General features: G+C 44.1%; 1 long non-coding RNA gene across 10 annotated transcripts in view; it reads left to right on the forward strand.

Annotated features, from left to right (window-relative positions):
* LOC137759776 (uncharacterized) overlaps window positions 1–14,799 on the forward strand; it is a 52,375-nt gene that overhangs the window by 11,898 nt on the left and 25,678 nt on the right. For all 10 annotated transcript variants that reach the window (XR_011073167.1, XR_011073165.1, XR_011073170.1 and 7 more), the window contains exons 2-3: window positions 13,553–13,682; window positions 14,069–14,200. This is a non-coding gene — a long non-coding RNA (uncharacterized lncRNA). The remainder of the gene's footprint in view (window positions 1–13,552; window positions 13,683–14,068; window positions 14,201–14,799) is intronic.

Genomic DNA, 14,799 nt, shown 5'->3' on the forward strand with positions numbered 1-14,799 from the left:
ACATTTGCAAGCAGTTCTTTCTTCCTCATGATACTCCTTGCATCAATAGTTGAGCGAAATGACATGATGAGTCAATAAGACTGCTTTCCCTGTGACCAGAGTTGTCAGGACAAGTCAAGGTCTAATCAGACATTTTCATTTCATTAAGTTGGACTTTTGCCAGAGCCTTCTGGAAGCCAGCATAACACTTGTTCTTGCAGGTCATTGGCCCAGACACAGTCACATGATTACACCTGCATGCGACAATGTCTGGGAAATGCTGTTTTATAGTCTTGTTTCGGAATAAAAATCAGGCTTCTGACGTTAAGAAAAAGGCTACTGCTGAGCTACCCCAATTCTTTTCCCTACCTCCGATTTCTTCCTGGTACTTAGATGGAAGATCTGGCTGTATTCCTTTTCTTGAACTCTGTGTGGCATACTTGGGTACTTCATGTCCTAGTCTTTCAACCTGAGAGGAGGATCCTTCAAGTTTTTGCAGCTTTCAGCTCCATGAGCTCAGTAGGAGTATCCTTGAAGCAAAATAAGAACAGGGTGTTGCATGCTCTTTTTTTGTTTTTTAATTTCAGATTTTAATGATCAATTTTAGTTATCTATGCAAAGTGATTCATGCAGATCATAAAATTCTTAGAGGAAAAGGAAGCCTGGGACAGAAGACATGGGTCCACTGAGGGCGGTAGTCATGGTTTGCAAATAAAAATTGTGACTGCAGCCAGAAGAAGGAACAGTGGGTGCTGAGAAAGGAAATGACAGATAACCATTCCTAGAGGGTTTATTTGGCTTTTTAGAAATAAGTAAACGAAAAGTTCCCTCTAGTTTGCTGCTTTGAGTCTTCCCTTTGAACACATCATCTAGACAGAGTTGACATAGATGGTCCTTTTAATTTAAAATCTCTGTAGTCTTCAAACAAGGAGGCCCCATGCAGGCAGTCTCACAGATGGTTGTACATGAATTACCCATCTGTCTTCAAGAAAGGGAGTTTGTGATTTCCTTCTAAGAAAAGGATTTGCAGGATGTGGCGGGAACGAGGTGAGTGAGGCCTTCAACTTCCATGCAGTTGTAGACATTTTGGAGGCAACTTGAACTCTTTGGATCATACTTTAATCCCTGGTACCTAAGGATGGCGATCCTAATTTCAGCATCTGGGTGGTATTCATGAAAGACTTCTGGTTGAATAAGTTAGGAAGGATGCTCATATGAATAAACCTTATTATATGCCCCAGTTTCTGGGCAGCCTGCAGTACCGAGTTCTGACCTGGGATTAGGATGCCTTGTGTGGAGCTAGTGCCACTGCAGCTCTTAAGTCTCATCCAAGATGGTTATTTTCCATGTGCTTCTGAGTAGCTGTTTCTTTGGCTTTCTAATAGCATGGATACTCAGCATAATCACAGACTCCTAGATATGGAAGTATCTGAATGATAATGTAGTCTAATTTCGAAAGAAATGAAATGAAAGAGGCCAAGTGACTTGCTTCAAGGTATCTGGTAGAAAAACTGGTGTTAGAACCTTGGTTCCGTGTTCTCAGTCCAGTGCTGTCTTGCAGTGCACTGAATTTCTCAGAGAAAATGAGACTAAATGCGGTGTTTTTCTGTGTCCTCCTTTGCTCCTGGTACTTAACAGACCTGGAATCTACTCATGTATGTGTCAGGTTTTAGATCAGCAATAGGCTCACTGATTATGGAAATAATTGGGGAGATGTGGTATGTGTGAAAGTTTCAGGTAAGCGAGGCAAGGGGTTGTTGTGGTGGATTGGGAGATGTTTGCCAGTTCAAATCACATTTCTGCAGTGCGTGATGGGACTTGGGGCTCTTCTTTCTGTAGCTTATTAACAGATAAGCTGTTTCGCTGCTGGAGCTGCTGAATCTACAATAGCATGAATCAGCAAGAAGGAGGTGTGATGAGTCACGTGGACTTAGGCCTTTCCCATTGCCAAGGCTTGATATATTCACATCTTCCACTTTTTTTTTTCCTTCCGGTTTTACTGAGATATAATTGACATACAGCACTGTAAAAGTTTAAGGTATATAGCGTAGTGCTTTGACTTGCATACATCATGAAATGATTATCACAGTAAGTTTAGTGACCATTCATCATCTCATATAGGTACAAAATTAAAGTAGAAAAAAAGTGGTTTTTTTTTCACATCTTCTGTTTTTTCCTCTTTGTAGAGGCTCATCACATGGAACGATAGCATGTTTAGTCTTCTGTGTTACACTTGGTTTAGTCCACGTAATTACATGTAATGTAAAATTACATACAGTGCAAATCAGTCAAGAGGCTATCTTTCCTTCCTCCATCTCTGAGACATGGGTGACCACAGGAGGCCACTCTGTTGACATTTCTTGCTCTTGTCGTGGCCCTGTTGCCAATCAGTCTAAAAAAATATTTTTCTGTGAATTTCTTGTGAAGTTATTTACATGAAAAGTTTTCTAAACGTATGTAATTCAAACTTGATTCTTTGTTTAATGCCAGTGTAATTTTTATTGACTAGAAAAACAATTATATGAATTCTGGATTTTCCCGGGAAATCTATAACATGCCGATCTGAAGTTCATATGGGACCTCTGTCTCCTCGTGAGCCCTAGGTAAGGTACAGTGAGGATGGAGAGGTGGATAAAGGAAGGAGTGAGTGATGCTTCATTGAGGAAGGTGAGCAAGGTGGCCAGATAGGTTTGTTTCATGACAAAGAGTGTGATTTAAGCACTTACTTTCTTTTGAAAACCTCTCTTTTCACCATCTCCCTATCCTGATATCACAGGAGGAAGGAAAAAACCAAACAAACCTGTTGCCTCATCTCCTAAAGCAGTGATTCTCAAACTTTAATGAACATGCAAATCACCTTGCATTTTACAAGACTGCTGACTCTGATTTAATAGTGGTGGGGCAGTGGTTCTCAAAGTGTGTTCCTCAGAGCAGCAGCTCTGGTTCCGCCAGCCGTGTTAGAACTATAAATTCATGGACCTCGCCTGACCTGCTGAATTAAAATCTCAGAGGATCGGCCTCAGAAACTGTTTTTACACATTCACCAGGTGATTCTTGTGTACCTTGAACATTTGAGAATCACTGCCATTGAAGCTATTCTCTTGGGATTTTCCCAGGCCTCTGGTATTTGCTACTCTGTGATTGGGCCTTGGTATTATTCCCTTGCTATTTAGCAATTGAAACTTTTGGGCAGAGATGTTACTTGAGGCTCCTGACTGGATGTTAGTGTCCAGCAAGTTAACTGGCTCTATTAAAGTATGTTTCTTAGTCCTTCACCACTCTCTCTGTTATAACCCTGATACTTTGTAAAGCAAAGATGCCATTTCATGGAATCATGAACATCAGTACCATGGCTAGACACCATACGTAACATGGCGATTGGGTAATACCTTAAAAGGTAGACTGAAAAAGAAACCGACGAAATAAAACACCCCAGAAGAAAATGCTCTTGTAGATTTTCAGGGGTTTTACATGTTAATATCAACTGAGTCCCAATTCACAGATAGTTTCCATCATATTAATAGCCAGTGGGCGTTGTTACCTAGATTCTATGCCTGCTTGGTTCAGATGGGTGCAACCATGCTTAGCAGTGCCTTTACCAGTGTTGCCATTACTGGTGAAGGAAGAATATTTTATAATAGGGATTGGATTCTCTCAGAAGTCAGTTTTCTTAAGGTATTTGCAAAGGATGAATGTTACCTCCTACAGTGTTTCAAGAGCTCTAACTTTAATTTTCTGAAAGTTTTATTGATTTCCTCCAAAGGCTATAGCTGGAGAAATACGCACTGTATGTTATTATTTGTCAGATTGGTTACAGGGTCTCCAATATAGGTGGGCTGAGGCTGGGTTTGTGCTTATCCTCTGGGAGGTTTTTCATCTTAGAGAAAGGATCCATGTGTTTTGTGAATCTCTATAAAGCAGTGAGAGGAGTTCAAAATTTATTAGAGTATTCGACAAGTGCCCCAAAGAGCGATATTTGGGCACAAGGTCTAGATGCTAATGTATTATGTTCTTTGAAAACAGCTTAAATATAAGTACATTATAAGAACCCTAGTGAAGATTTAAGGGTAATGCTGTAAGATCTCTCATAAAGGATTCACAAAAAGTGCTGCAATTTTGTAACCTTTCCAGAAGCAATACAGTGTATGTTCACCCCTCATTTGCAACTTGAAGAAATTTACCCAGTTTATGCGGAAAATTGAAAAGAGGCAGATGCTTATTCCTAAGCTAGAGTTTTGAAGGCCAACAATTAAAATAAACATGTCTCTGCCAAAACTTGAACTAAATTTAAAAATTTAACATATAAATTAAAGCTTACTTAAAACTAAATTTATCAAGGAAATACATTTGTTTTGCATTACTGGTTTCAATTATTGTGAAAAGGCTTCCATTTCTATGGAACACTGAAGATTTTTTAAAGTTTCAAACAATTTATTAGACAATTGCACCACTGAAAATGAGTTACAAGTGTCTGGCTTAAATGTATGAACTATTAGCACATCGTTGATGAGCTTAGAGAGAGATGTTAAAGCAGCCATTATCCTCCTGCAGTTTCATGTTCCTGTTCCCAGGGGACTGTAAGAAACTGGTTTGTAGACTGAAAACAGATAAAGCTATGGGCTGAGGATATACGTAGCATCTCTTCTCTCCTATTCGTTTGTTCTTTCTCTTGGGAATCTGAATTTTGGGACATTGCTGATGAATTGCTGTCAGGCATGGGTACTCTTAGTTTATTGCCATAGAAGAAGAGAGAGATTACTTCCTTGTTTGCAGTACCTGTCTGCTCTAGTCCTGTCTGTACAGTGTTTCCTAATTAATATTTCCTAAACACCTACCTCATAACTTTTTTTCATTTACTAAATATTTATTTAGTTCTTGTTTTCCCAGCTTTCTTGAGGTATAATTGACAAATAAAATTGTATATATTTAAAGTGTACAAACTGATTTGATACACCTAGACATTGGGAAATACTTGTCCTGATGAAGTTAATTAACATTTTCATCACCTCACATGGTTCCCCTCTACCCCCATACCCTTGTTTTTTTTTTTTTTTTTTTTGGTGGTGAGAATGCTTAAAGTCTATTTCAGCAAATTTCAAGTATACAAGACAGTATTATTAACTACTGTAACCATGTTGTACATTGGATCCTCAGAACTTATTCATATTCTTCTTAAAACTGAAAGTTTGTACGTTTGACCAACGTTTTCCTGATTGCCTCATCTCCCAGACCCTGGCAAGGACCCTTCTATTCTGTTTCTATTAGTTCAATTTTTTTTTTTTTTTTTTTAAGATTGCACATGTAAGTGATACCATGTAGCATTTGTCTTTCTCAGTCTGACTTTTTCCATTTAACATAATGCCCTCCGAGTTCATTCATGTTGTCACAAATGACAGGATTTCCTTCTTTTTTATAGCTAAATAATATTCCATTGAATATATATACCACATATTCTTTCTTCGTTCATTGATGGACACAGGTTTCCTTATCTTGGCTATTGTCAATAATGCTGCAATGAACATGGGAATGCAGATATCTCTTTGGGATACTGATTTCATTCCCTTTGGATATGTATCCAGAAGTGGGATTGCCGGATCATTCGGTAGTTCTATGTTTAACTTTTTGAGTAACTGCCATACTGTTTTCCATAGTGACTGCACCAATTCACATTCTCACCAACAATGTACAAGGGTTCCCTTTATTCATATCCTCACCAAGATTTGTTATCTCTTGTCTTTTTTCATAATAAACATTATAATAGGTAGTGAGGTCATATCTCATTGTGGTTTTGACTTGCATTTCCCTGATGATTAGTGATGTTGAGCACCTTTTCATATATCCGTTGGTCATTTGTATGTCTTCTTTGGGGAACTGTCTATTCAGGTCCTCTGCCCACTTTTTAATTGGATTTTTTTTTTTTTATTTTGCTATTGAGGCATATGAGTTCTTTGCATGCTTTGGATATTAATCCCTTATCTGATAGGTAGTTTGCAAATGTTTTCTCACATTCTATAGGTTGCCTTTTCATTTTGTTTGTTGTTTCCTTTGCTGTGCAGAAACTTTTTAGTTTGATGTAGTTCTACTTGTTTATTTTTACTTTTATTGCTTGTGCTTTTGGTGTCAAATCCAGAAAGATATGGCGAAGACCTATGTCAAATAGCTTACCACCTATGTTTTCTTCTAGAAGTTTTATGGTTTCAGGTCTTACATTTAAGTCCTTAATCCATTTCAAGTTAATTTTTGTCTATGGTATTCTTTCGCATGTGGGTATCAATTTTCCTAACACCAGTTATTGAATAGACTATCCTTTCCCCATTTTGTGTTTTGGGCACCATGGTCAAAGGTTAGTTGACTGCATATGCATCCCACATAACTATTTTCCTGAAAACTTTCATTTACTCCTGTTTGCTGTGCCAGGATTCATGGCCCTCAGTTTACTGTTCTATTTTCATTGATCCCTAATCATCACTCTGCTTCAGTCAGTCCAGTGATTTTCCTTCTTCCACCTCATCTCAGGTTCATGCAAAGTAGCTTCTTGGGCAAAGTTGCCTTTTCTTTCTAAACAGGTCCAGTCAGATCATCACATATGACTGCTTGTACATATAGAGGAAGGCAGACTATCAGGAGAAAACTATTTTAGGATTCTATGTTATAAACATTTTAACTAAAAAACTTTTAAATTTAACGAGTTCATGCTTCTTAAAAAGAAAATGCTGAACACAATTTAATCCTTTCTAGATAAATTAGAGTGACATTATACACAGTAAAAATAAGTTGCATTGTAGTGATTTCTACTAGACAGGTAAGGTATTAAGGACTAGTTGTCCCTGTATTAAATGAACCTGGGCTGTGTCTTTCTCATTGTTTTGTACTCTCTAATTTTTAATGTGTTTTTTCTTTTGTTTTTTCTCTGTTGCTGTCAGTATCCTTACTGCTGAATCTGTCTCTAAATAGAAGTACTTTCGTTTCTGATATAATTTTTTTTAAATTTATTTTATTTATTTAATTTTGGCCGTGTTGGGTCTTCGTTGTTGTGTCGTGTTGATGCTGTGGCTTCCCCTCCTCTCCCTGTCTTTGGGGAGCGACCCTTTTGTTATTCCTTTACATAACATTTCTGGTATTTCAGGCGGGAGCAGATATAAGTGTTTATGCTCATTCCCCATATTTACCTGAAGGTTCTCCTCTTTTGCTGGGCTGGTTGCACCGGCCTTTGGTGGCTACTGCATTGTCCACACCTCAGGCTGCCCTCCTGGAGACTGTGCGCAGGGATGTAGGGATGCAGGGATACTAGCTGTGGCAGGAACGAGGCGACGTTTAAGCATGGGCCCTGGTCTGAGCTACAGCTGTTGAGCATTTGCTCTAACGCGTATTAGCTGTGTGTCCTTGGACAAGTCACAACCTCTCTGTGTTTCACCTGTGAAATGGGGGTTATAACAACACTTACCTGAAAGGTCAGCTAGATAGTGCCTGCAAAACACTTTGCTGCTTCCAGCACAGAGTAAGGGCTCAATAAATTGGAGCAATCGTTATTATTATTAATATAATTAACATACTATCGTATTTCTCAGAGATAAGAACATCTCTGTATTATCATCATTACATCTGAGATTAGACCAGATAAAAACAAGACCCAATTATAATAATTTCTACCATGGGTCTTCTACCAAGACCCATGGTAGAAATTAGAGAAAAGTCCAAATGATTTCCACCAAGTTATGTATTAAATCGTTTATTTATAATTATATTATTATTTATCATTTTATTATGTTATTTTATTCTTTGCTATTTATTTCTGTATCTAGTTATTTATGAAGCACCTGCTACGTAGCTGGTGCTATATACCGTAAGCCCCATGGGAACCAGGCCACAGAAGTGTGAAAGTGCAGACTCTGTCTTTAGGGAGCTTACATTTCAGCCAGAGAGAATAGTTAAAGAACAGCTAAATACTGAGTCATTAATTACTGGCTGAAGTGAAACAGGGATGAGCAAGGAGATGGTATGGGGGTTAGATGAGGGGAAATGTGGCTTGGGGGAAGATGTGGAATTAGTCTGGGCTTGGAGGATGAGGCAGGGCCAGATGCACCAAAGGAAGGACAGGGTCAGAAGCAATAGGAACCCCTTTCCCCACCCAGAGAGGGAGGGGAAGCTTTGTGTTTGCAGATCACAGTGAGAAGGTGGGGGGGGGGGGCAGGGGCCGCAGAGGTGGGGTGTAAGGTTGGACGTTGAGGTGTAATCAGATTGTGAGCGGCTTAGAAAGAGGGGCGGAGGGGCTGGCAGTTAACGTGGCAGACACTGGCTCTCCGGGCAGGAGGATGGCGGGGCGGATGGTGCAGCAGGTCCCTGGGGCTTTACTCCGGTCCCCATCTCACCCTCAGCAGAAGGAGAACTCAGAGGGAAAGTTTCCAAACTCGCCTGAGAAGCTGAGTGATGGGATGAATGAAAAATTGATGTGGGTCATAAATATTGTAGGAGAGAATGCACCAGATTCCCTTAAGGGTAAAGTTCAGGGAGAAACCTACTGCTGCGGAGGAAAGGGGTTCCGTGGGGGAGAGAGGGGGAGGGAGGGGGATGCCCATCGGGGGTCCCGCGGTGCCACTCCCAGTATCCGGGGCCCCCGGGTCCTTGGAGAAGCTGCTGCTGCTCAGCGATGCTCCTGATGGAACAGAACGGCCAGTGTCCATTTGGTGAAGGGCATGGGGGCAGAGATGCTCTGTCTCCCTCAGCCTCAAGGCTGCTGCCCTGGATTCCTTTCAGCTTCCTCAAGGGGCGATGCAGACGTGACCCCAGAGAAGCTGAGGTCTGTGCTGAGCTCGCTGATGCTGGCTGACACTGGATAGCCCTCCTTTTCCACCGGCCCCACAAGCTCTTCCTCACAAGGCTCTCCATGGGGTCTGGGCGGAGTCCACAAGTCTCTGTGACCCTAGGTGGTCCCCTAGAGGTCAGAGTTCCGGGGCTCTGAGTCATTTTTCTGGTTGCCTCTTTGCTCCACATGCACCTCGGAGCACTGGTGCAAAGATCTTGGTGATGAGTCTTTGCATCCAAATACCTGCTGGTGAACTTTCTTCCGAGAAGGAGCACAGTGAAAGGAGGGAGGCGGAGCCTTAATGCTGGCTCAGGGGGTCAGCCCCCCTGCCCGCGTCCCCAGTGGCTTCTCATCACCTGTCTCTGGCGGTTTATTTCAGGAACACTTGAGATGGGTGTGTAGTGTGAGGGGAATAGTTACAAGCAACCAAGGCAGGGGTGGGGAGCGAGAACAGTCTTGCTGGGTGGTGGGCTGATAAACGTTCACCAGCTCTTGAGGGTAGGGGTAAGGGAGGCACCTTGACTGGCAACATCTGCTGATTTCTGTGTGTTAGCACTCTCACTGTGAGCCAGGTCATGTCACCAACAAGATGCCAGGCGGCTAACACAGTTCCCCAAGATGTAGCAATAGACTCAGCCAAGCTGGTAGGCACATGCCTGGCCCCACTGTCTTTGGAAGCTTAGAAACCTGAGTTGCCATCGTGCTTTCTACCATCAGCCACAGCGAGACTGGGTATCTTGCCTCCCTGTCCCTCAGGTGGCCAAGAGTTTGCCTTTCTCTGGACCCACGGTAGGTTATCATGGTAGAAATTAGAAACTGGAAACCCAGGGGAGCTTTGGAGAGTCCCTCTGGGCTCACTGACTGCTGATGGCATCGGAATCAGATGCAGGAAGGAGGGAGGGGCTGGTAGGAACCCCTGCAGTTGCCCCAGAGACTGAGGGATGGGCTGGCTGGCAACTGGTCCAGCTCTCCCTGCCTACCAGGGGTGTAGTTGGCAGTGCCTCCCACTGGCTGAAAGGTTTCTGATACCCCTGCCAGCCCTCTGAGTCTGTGTTGATGACAGCTACCACCTACCCAGCTCCATTACGGGTCAAGCACTGTGCTGGCTGCAATGTAGACCTCATCTCAGTCAGTCTCACGGCCACCCTAGGAGGTAAGCGTGATCTTGACCCCCACTTTACACACAGAAACCGAGGCTTGGATTAAATAACGTGCCCAAGGTGATACAGTTGGTAAGTAGCAGAGCTGGTTCTGTTTGACAAGAGCTGGGGGGAGTCAGCGCTGGGGGGGAGGGGCGGGGGAGGGGGAGCGGGAAGCCGGACTGGGGCCAGCTGCCCTGTCCCTCCCGGCCCCATCCTGTGGCAGCCAGGTGGGCGGCGGCATCTGTTGGCAGCTCTGGGTCAGGGGCGTCCACTGGCTCCCCCGGCAGGTCTTGGTGGGAGGGCGAGTCAGGCACTCTGTTCCCAGGAGGGGATGGCGGATCTTGGGCTTAATGATGGGCCTGCAGTACTGGCAAAGCGGGGATCACTCTGCCTGCTGGGAAATGTCCTAAGGAACCCAGCTGAGCTGCAGTTACGGAGGTAGATTTCCTGCTCTTTTCCACATCTCATGATTAACCCAGAAGCCTGAGCAGTGCGTGTGATGAGGCTCAGCAAAGTGGCTGTGGGCATCTCCAGCCTCCTTTGGAAGCCCCGCTTTTCCTGTGGAGTAGGTGCCCTGGAATCTGGGCCAGCCGTACACATCTCAGCAACTCGATTACAAGAGACAGAAGAGGCCGGGTGTGTGGCACCAGTAAAACCGCACACACCCTGTACTTCTCTCTGCCTGTTGCTGGTTTGTGCATTTCCCCACCACACCTCCCGAGAGCAGTTTGTTTCCCGGAAGCAGCAGAAGAGAGGTCGGGAGAAGGAGATGCCTTATTGTTGTGAATGTGATGGACGTGGTGGCACCACAGGGGACTGGACACCAAGGCAAAGACTCCAGTGTCTGATGAACGTACTGGTTGAACTTACCGCTTACTGGTCTTTGGCAGGTAATCAGCTTCTAAGAGTCTCTGTTTCTTCATCTGTAAAATTGGATCACGGTACCTGCACTCATTGATTTAACAAATAATATAAACATATAAACCCATACTCTGGCGTATTCTAGGTGCTGGAAATCAAGCAGTAAACAGAACAGTCCCTCCTCTTCGGATGTTAATAGTCTAACATGGGAAGATGGAAAACGGCAATGACATCTGTGTCAGGTGGTTATGATACTTAGAAGAAAAATAAAGACCGGGCTGAGGGGTAGGGGAGACAGTGTATGCGTGTGGGGGTGACTTTTCTTAAAGGACAGTCAAGGAAGGCATCTTTGATAAGATGATACTTAAACAGAACCTGGAAGAAAATGAGGTGCCATATAGATGTCCAGGTACGGCAAAGAGCTAGTTCAAAGGTGCTGGAGTGGGAGAGTGCTTGGCAAGTTCAAGGAGCATGAAGAAGCTCTGTGTGGCTGGAGGGATGGGAAAGTGGGGGTCAAGGAGAAGAGGGCAGAGAGGGTGTGTGTGTGTGTGTGTGTGTGCACGCAGGGGCTGGTTGGATCATACAGCCTGGCAGGGTTACTCTAAGTGAGATGGGAAACAACTGGTGGCCTTGAGCAGAGAAATGACCTGATGTATATTTTAGAAAGACCACTCTGGTTGTTCAGTGGAAAGTAGCTTTTAAGACTGTAAGCTCGGTGCTCTGTGACCACCTAGAAGGGTGGGATGGGGGGGAGGAGGGAGGTCCAAGAGGGAGGGGATATATGTATACCTATAGCTGATTCACTTCATTGTACAGCAGAAACTAACACACCATTGTAAAGCAATTATACTCCAATAAAAACAACAACAACACTGTAAGTGGAGAAGCCAAAAGACCAGGTCGGAGGTGACTGCATCTCCAGGTGAGAGAGGAAGAGAGCTTGGATTTCAGCAGTGGTCGTGGTGATAAGTGACCGTCAGAATCTGGAAATATTCTGTAGGTAGAACCTGTAGGATGAGCTAGTATGAGGGGTGGGTTGGGTGAATAGTGAGACACAAAGAGACACCTCGAGATTTTGTCCTGAGATTGGGATTGACACATACACACTGTACATACTGTATAGCACAGGGAACTCTACTCAATACTCTATAATGGGCTGTACGGGAAAAGAGTCTAAGAAAGAGCAGATATACGTATCTGTATAACTGATTCACTTTGCTGTAAGCCTGAAACTAACACAACATTGTAAATCAACTCTACTCCAATAAAAATTTAAGAAAAAAGAAACAACACTTTTGCAATAAAAAAAAAGATTTTGTCCTGAACGATGGGTAACCTGGAGTTGTCACATATTGAAACGGAGAAGTGGGTGAAAGGAGAACCCTTTGGTTGTGGGGTGCAGGAACCAAGAATTTGGCTTCAGGCGCATTAAGCAGCAGTAGTCTCTTGGATACCCAAGTGGAGGTGATGGGTAGACAGAGGCGTGTGAGCATCCGGGGCCCCGGGAGAGGCCGGGGCTGGGATACGCTCATCAGTGTGTAGTTCATTAACAATCTTGGGGCTGCATGAGATCATCAAGGGAGTGAGTGAGGACGGAGAAGAGGAGTGGGTGGGACATTCCAAGGTTTAAAAGTCAGAAAAATGAGACAGAACCAGCATGAGAGTCAAGAGAGCCTGCTTAAGACGGGACATAGTACAGAGTGGGTGCTCAGTAAAGCACAGCCACTGCCATCACCATGACCATCGGTATTTTCATGGTTAGAGTACGGAGAAGTGAAGTTTGAAACCAAAATAGCAAGAGTTCAGGAGGACGCACTTCATCTACTTTTTCCTCTTTTCCTTCCCTTTCCTCTGGTTGTGCATCAACCGTGGTCTCAGACTTCCAGCTACTTACTAGAAATAACACAAAACCATACAAAACTTCTGGGCACCTTACAAGCCCACAACTCAGTTCAAGATAGTCAAGAAGAGCTGAGGTCTTTGGGTTGTTGGTAGGGTGAGTAATCACTGAACAGAGTCAGGGAACTGGATGTGACTTTCTCCTCTTACCAACTCACTATATGACCTCAGGCAAGTCCGTCCCTGCCTCAGTCCTGGAGGAGGATAGAGACTTCCATTCAGGGGAGAATACTGATTAGCTCACCAAGTTTCCTACTTGGATGGCATCTCTGCCATTTGCTTTTCTCCTCTCCAAAGCATATAGATCCTATCCTCAATTATTAAAGCAAGATAACAGTGCTTTTGATTTCCCTCTGAGAGTCTAACCTCGAATTGTGGGCTGTTTAGTACTTACAAAGTCTGGGAGAGGAGTGCCCTCTAGGAGTGACCATCCAAGGTCCCCCGCCCCATCCACCCCTGTAGGCATTCTGAGGCAGATGCCTCTCACTGGTCTACCAGAAGGCCAGTTACTTGAACCGTATTAGTTTATTTATAATTATCTTCACTGAATTGCATTTTAGGAATCATGCCCTTGGCTTTCATTAAACATCCTTGAAACAGTCATGCAAAGTTCACTGCTGCATTTGCACGAGAACTACTGTTGCAGACACGACCTATACGCTTCTGGAAAAGACTTCCTGAGTGTTTTTGTGAAGCACAAGTCTGCAGGATATTAATAAAAATTTCATTATGGGAAAAGTTGAGTGAGTTTGGAAAAAAACCCAGGTGTCTTTCTTAAAGGTTACCTAAGAGGCTTTACTAACCAAAAGTACAGTGGATCCTTAGAAAGAGGATAAACTGCAAGATTTCCCATTTTGTCGACCCTTAGAATCCTGTTTTGGTGGTGCAGCTCTTGGGATCAGTGCTCTGAGCACCCAGCAGAAGAGGCTCTGAATGCTTCGGGCTCAGTTAGTCAAGCACCGTGAGCTGCAACAGGGAACATACAGACAGGAGGCCAGGTAAGCAAGTGACAGGGGAGCCTGCAGGGGGATGAGCAGCGAATGGGCAGCTGGCTCTTCCGTGCACAGCGATCCTGGGTGCCTGGGGTCCCAAGAGGCTTTGCAACGTCCTGGCTGCATCAGATATTAACTTTGCATCAGATATTAACTTTTTAACTAATTCATGGAGTTAGGGGTCCTAGTCTCAAATATATCCCTCAGTGACCCTCCTGTACAACAACACACAGAGTTAAAATATTTTAAAAAATAATTCATTGTTAGGAAAAGGACACAGAGACATGTGCTGTGTTTACAGTTTCATGGGCGAGGTGGGGAGGAATGCCACTCGCTCCGACAGCTCACTACCTAGGAAGACCACTGAGAGTCTCTCCCCTTCTCCCCCGCAGCTGGAGTCTCTCTCTTTCACTTCCTGACGCGTACACCCCGTCAACCCTCAAATTTCAGCCTCCGAAGCTCCGAGAAAGCCCCTTGGGGAATACTCTGCTCCTCCCTTTCACTGGGCAGAGCGACCAGCACAGGTGTGTGTGCAGACTGCCTGCCCTCCTATCCATGCAAGGTGCATTATTTAGAGGCTAATGATTTCATTTTAAAGTGGGAAGTGAAATATGTTTCGCTAAAGCTTCCAAAGTGAGGGAGGAAGGAGGGAGGAAGAGGGTAGGTCAATGGGTAAATATGATTGCCTGATGGTCTGGGTCCAGCCATCTTCCTAAGGCTGTATCTTTAACTGGGAGGTACAGCAAGATGATCGATATCACAAGCAACCTTAGGAGAACCACACCGGCCAGCCCGGATCAGCAGAGTCTTGTGTGGTGAGATTTAAGGGGGTGCTTAGTTGGCCCTCCAGCTGTAAGTGTTTGCCAGATGACTTGTAACTTCACCACTGGAGCCAAATTCCTTTGACTCTTAGGGCTCTTTCTGCATTCAAGAGCCCTTGGAAATGAGAAATCCCTGAAATGGGTTGTCCCCTGCTGTCAGCTAACCCTGACGCTCAGGAGTAGAGTTGGGAGTAACGGGACGCCGTGTACCCGGGGTCCTTCCTGGGCGTGTGTAACTCTGAGGCTAAGACAGTGAGACTGGCAGTTAAGAAGCACCTCCAGGACCATGTCACCTACTGGCA

The sequence above is a fragment of the Eschrichtius robustus genome, chromosome 2 (assembly GCF_028021215.1).
Source record: "Eschrichtius robustus isolate mEscRob2 chromosome 2, mEscRob2.pri, whole genome shotgun sequence".
NCBI classification, from domain to species: domain Eukaryota; kingdom Metazoa; phylum Chordata; class Mammalia; order Artiodactyla; family Eschrichtiidae; genus Eschrichtius; species Eschrichtius robustus.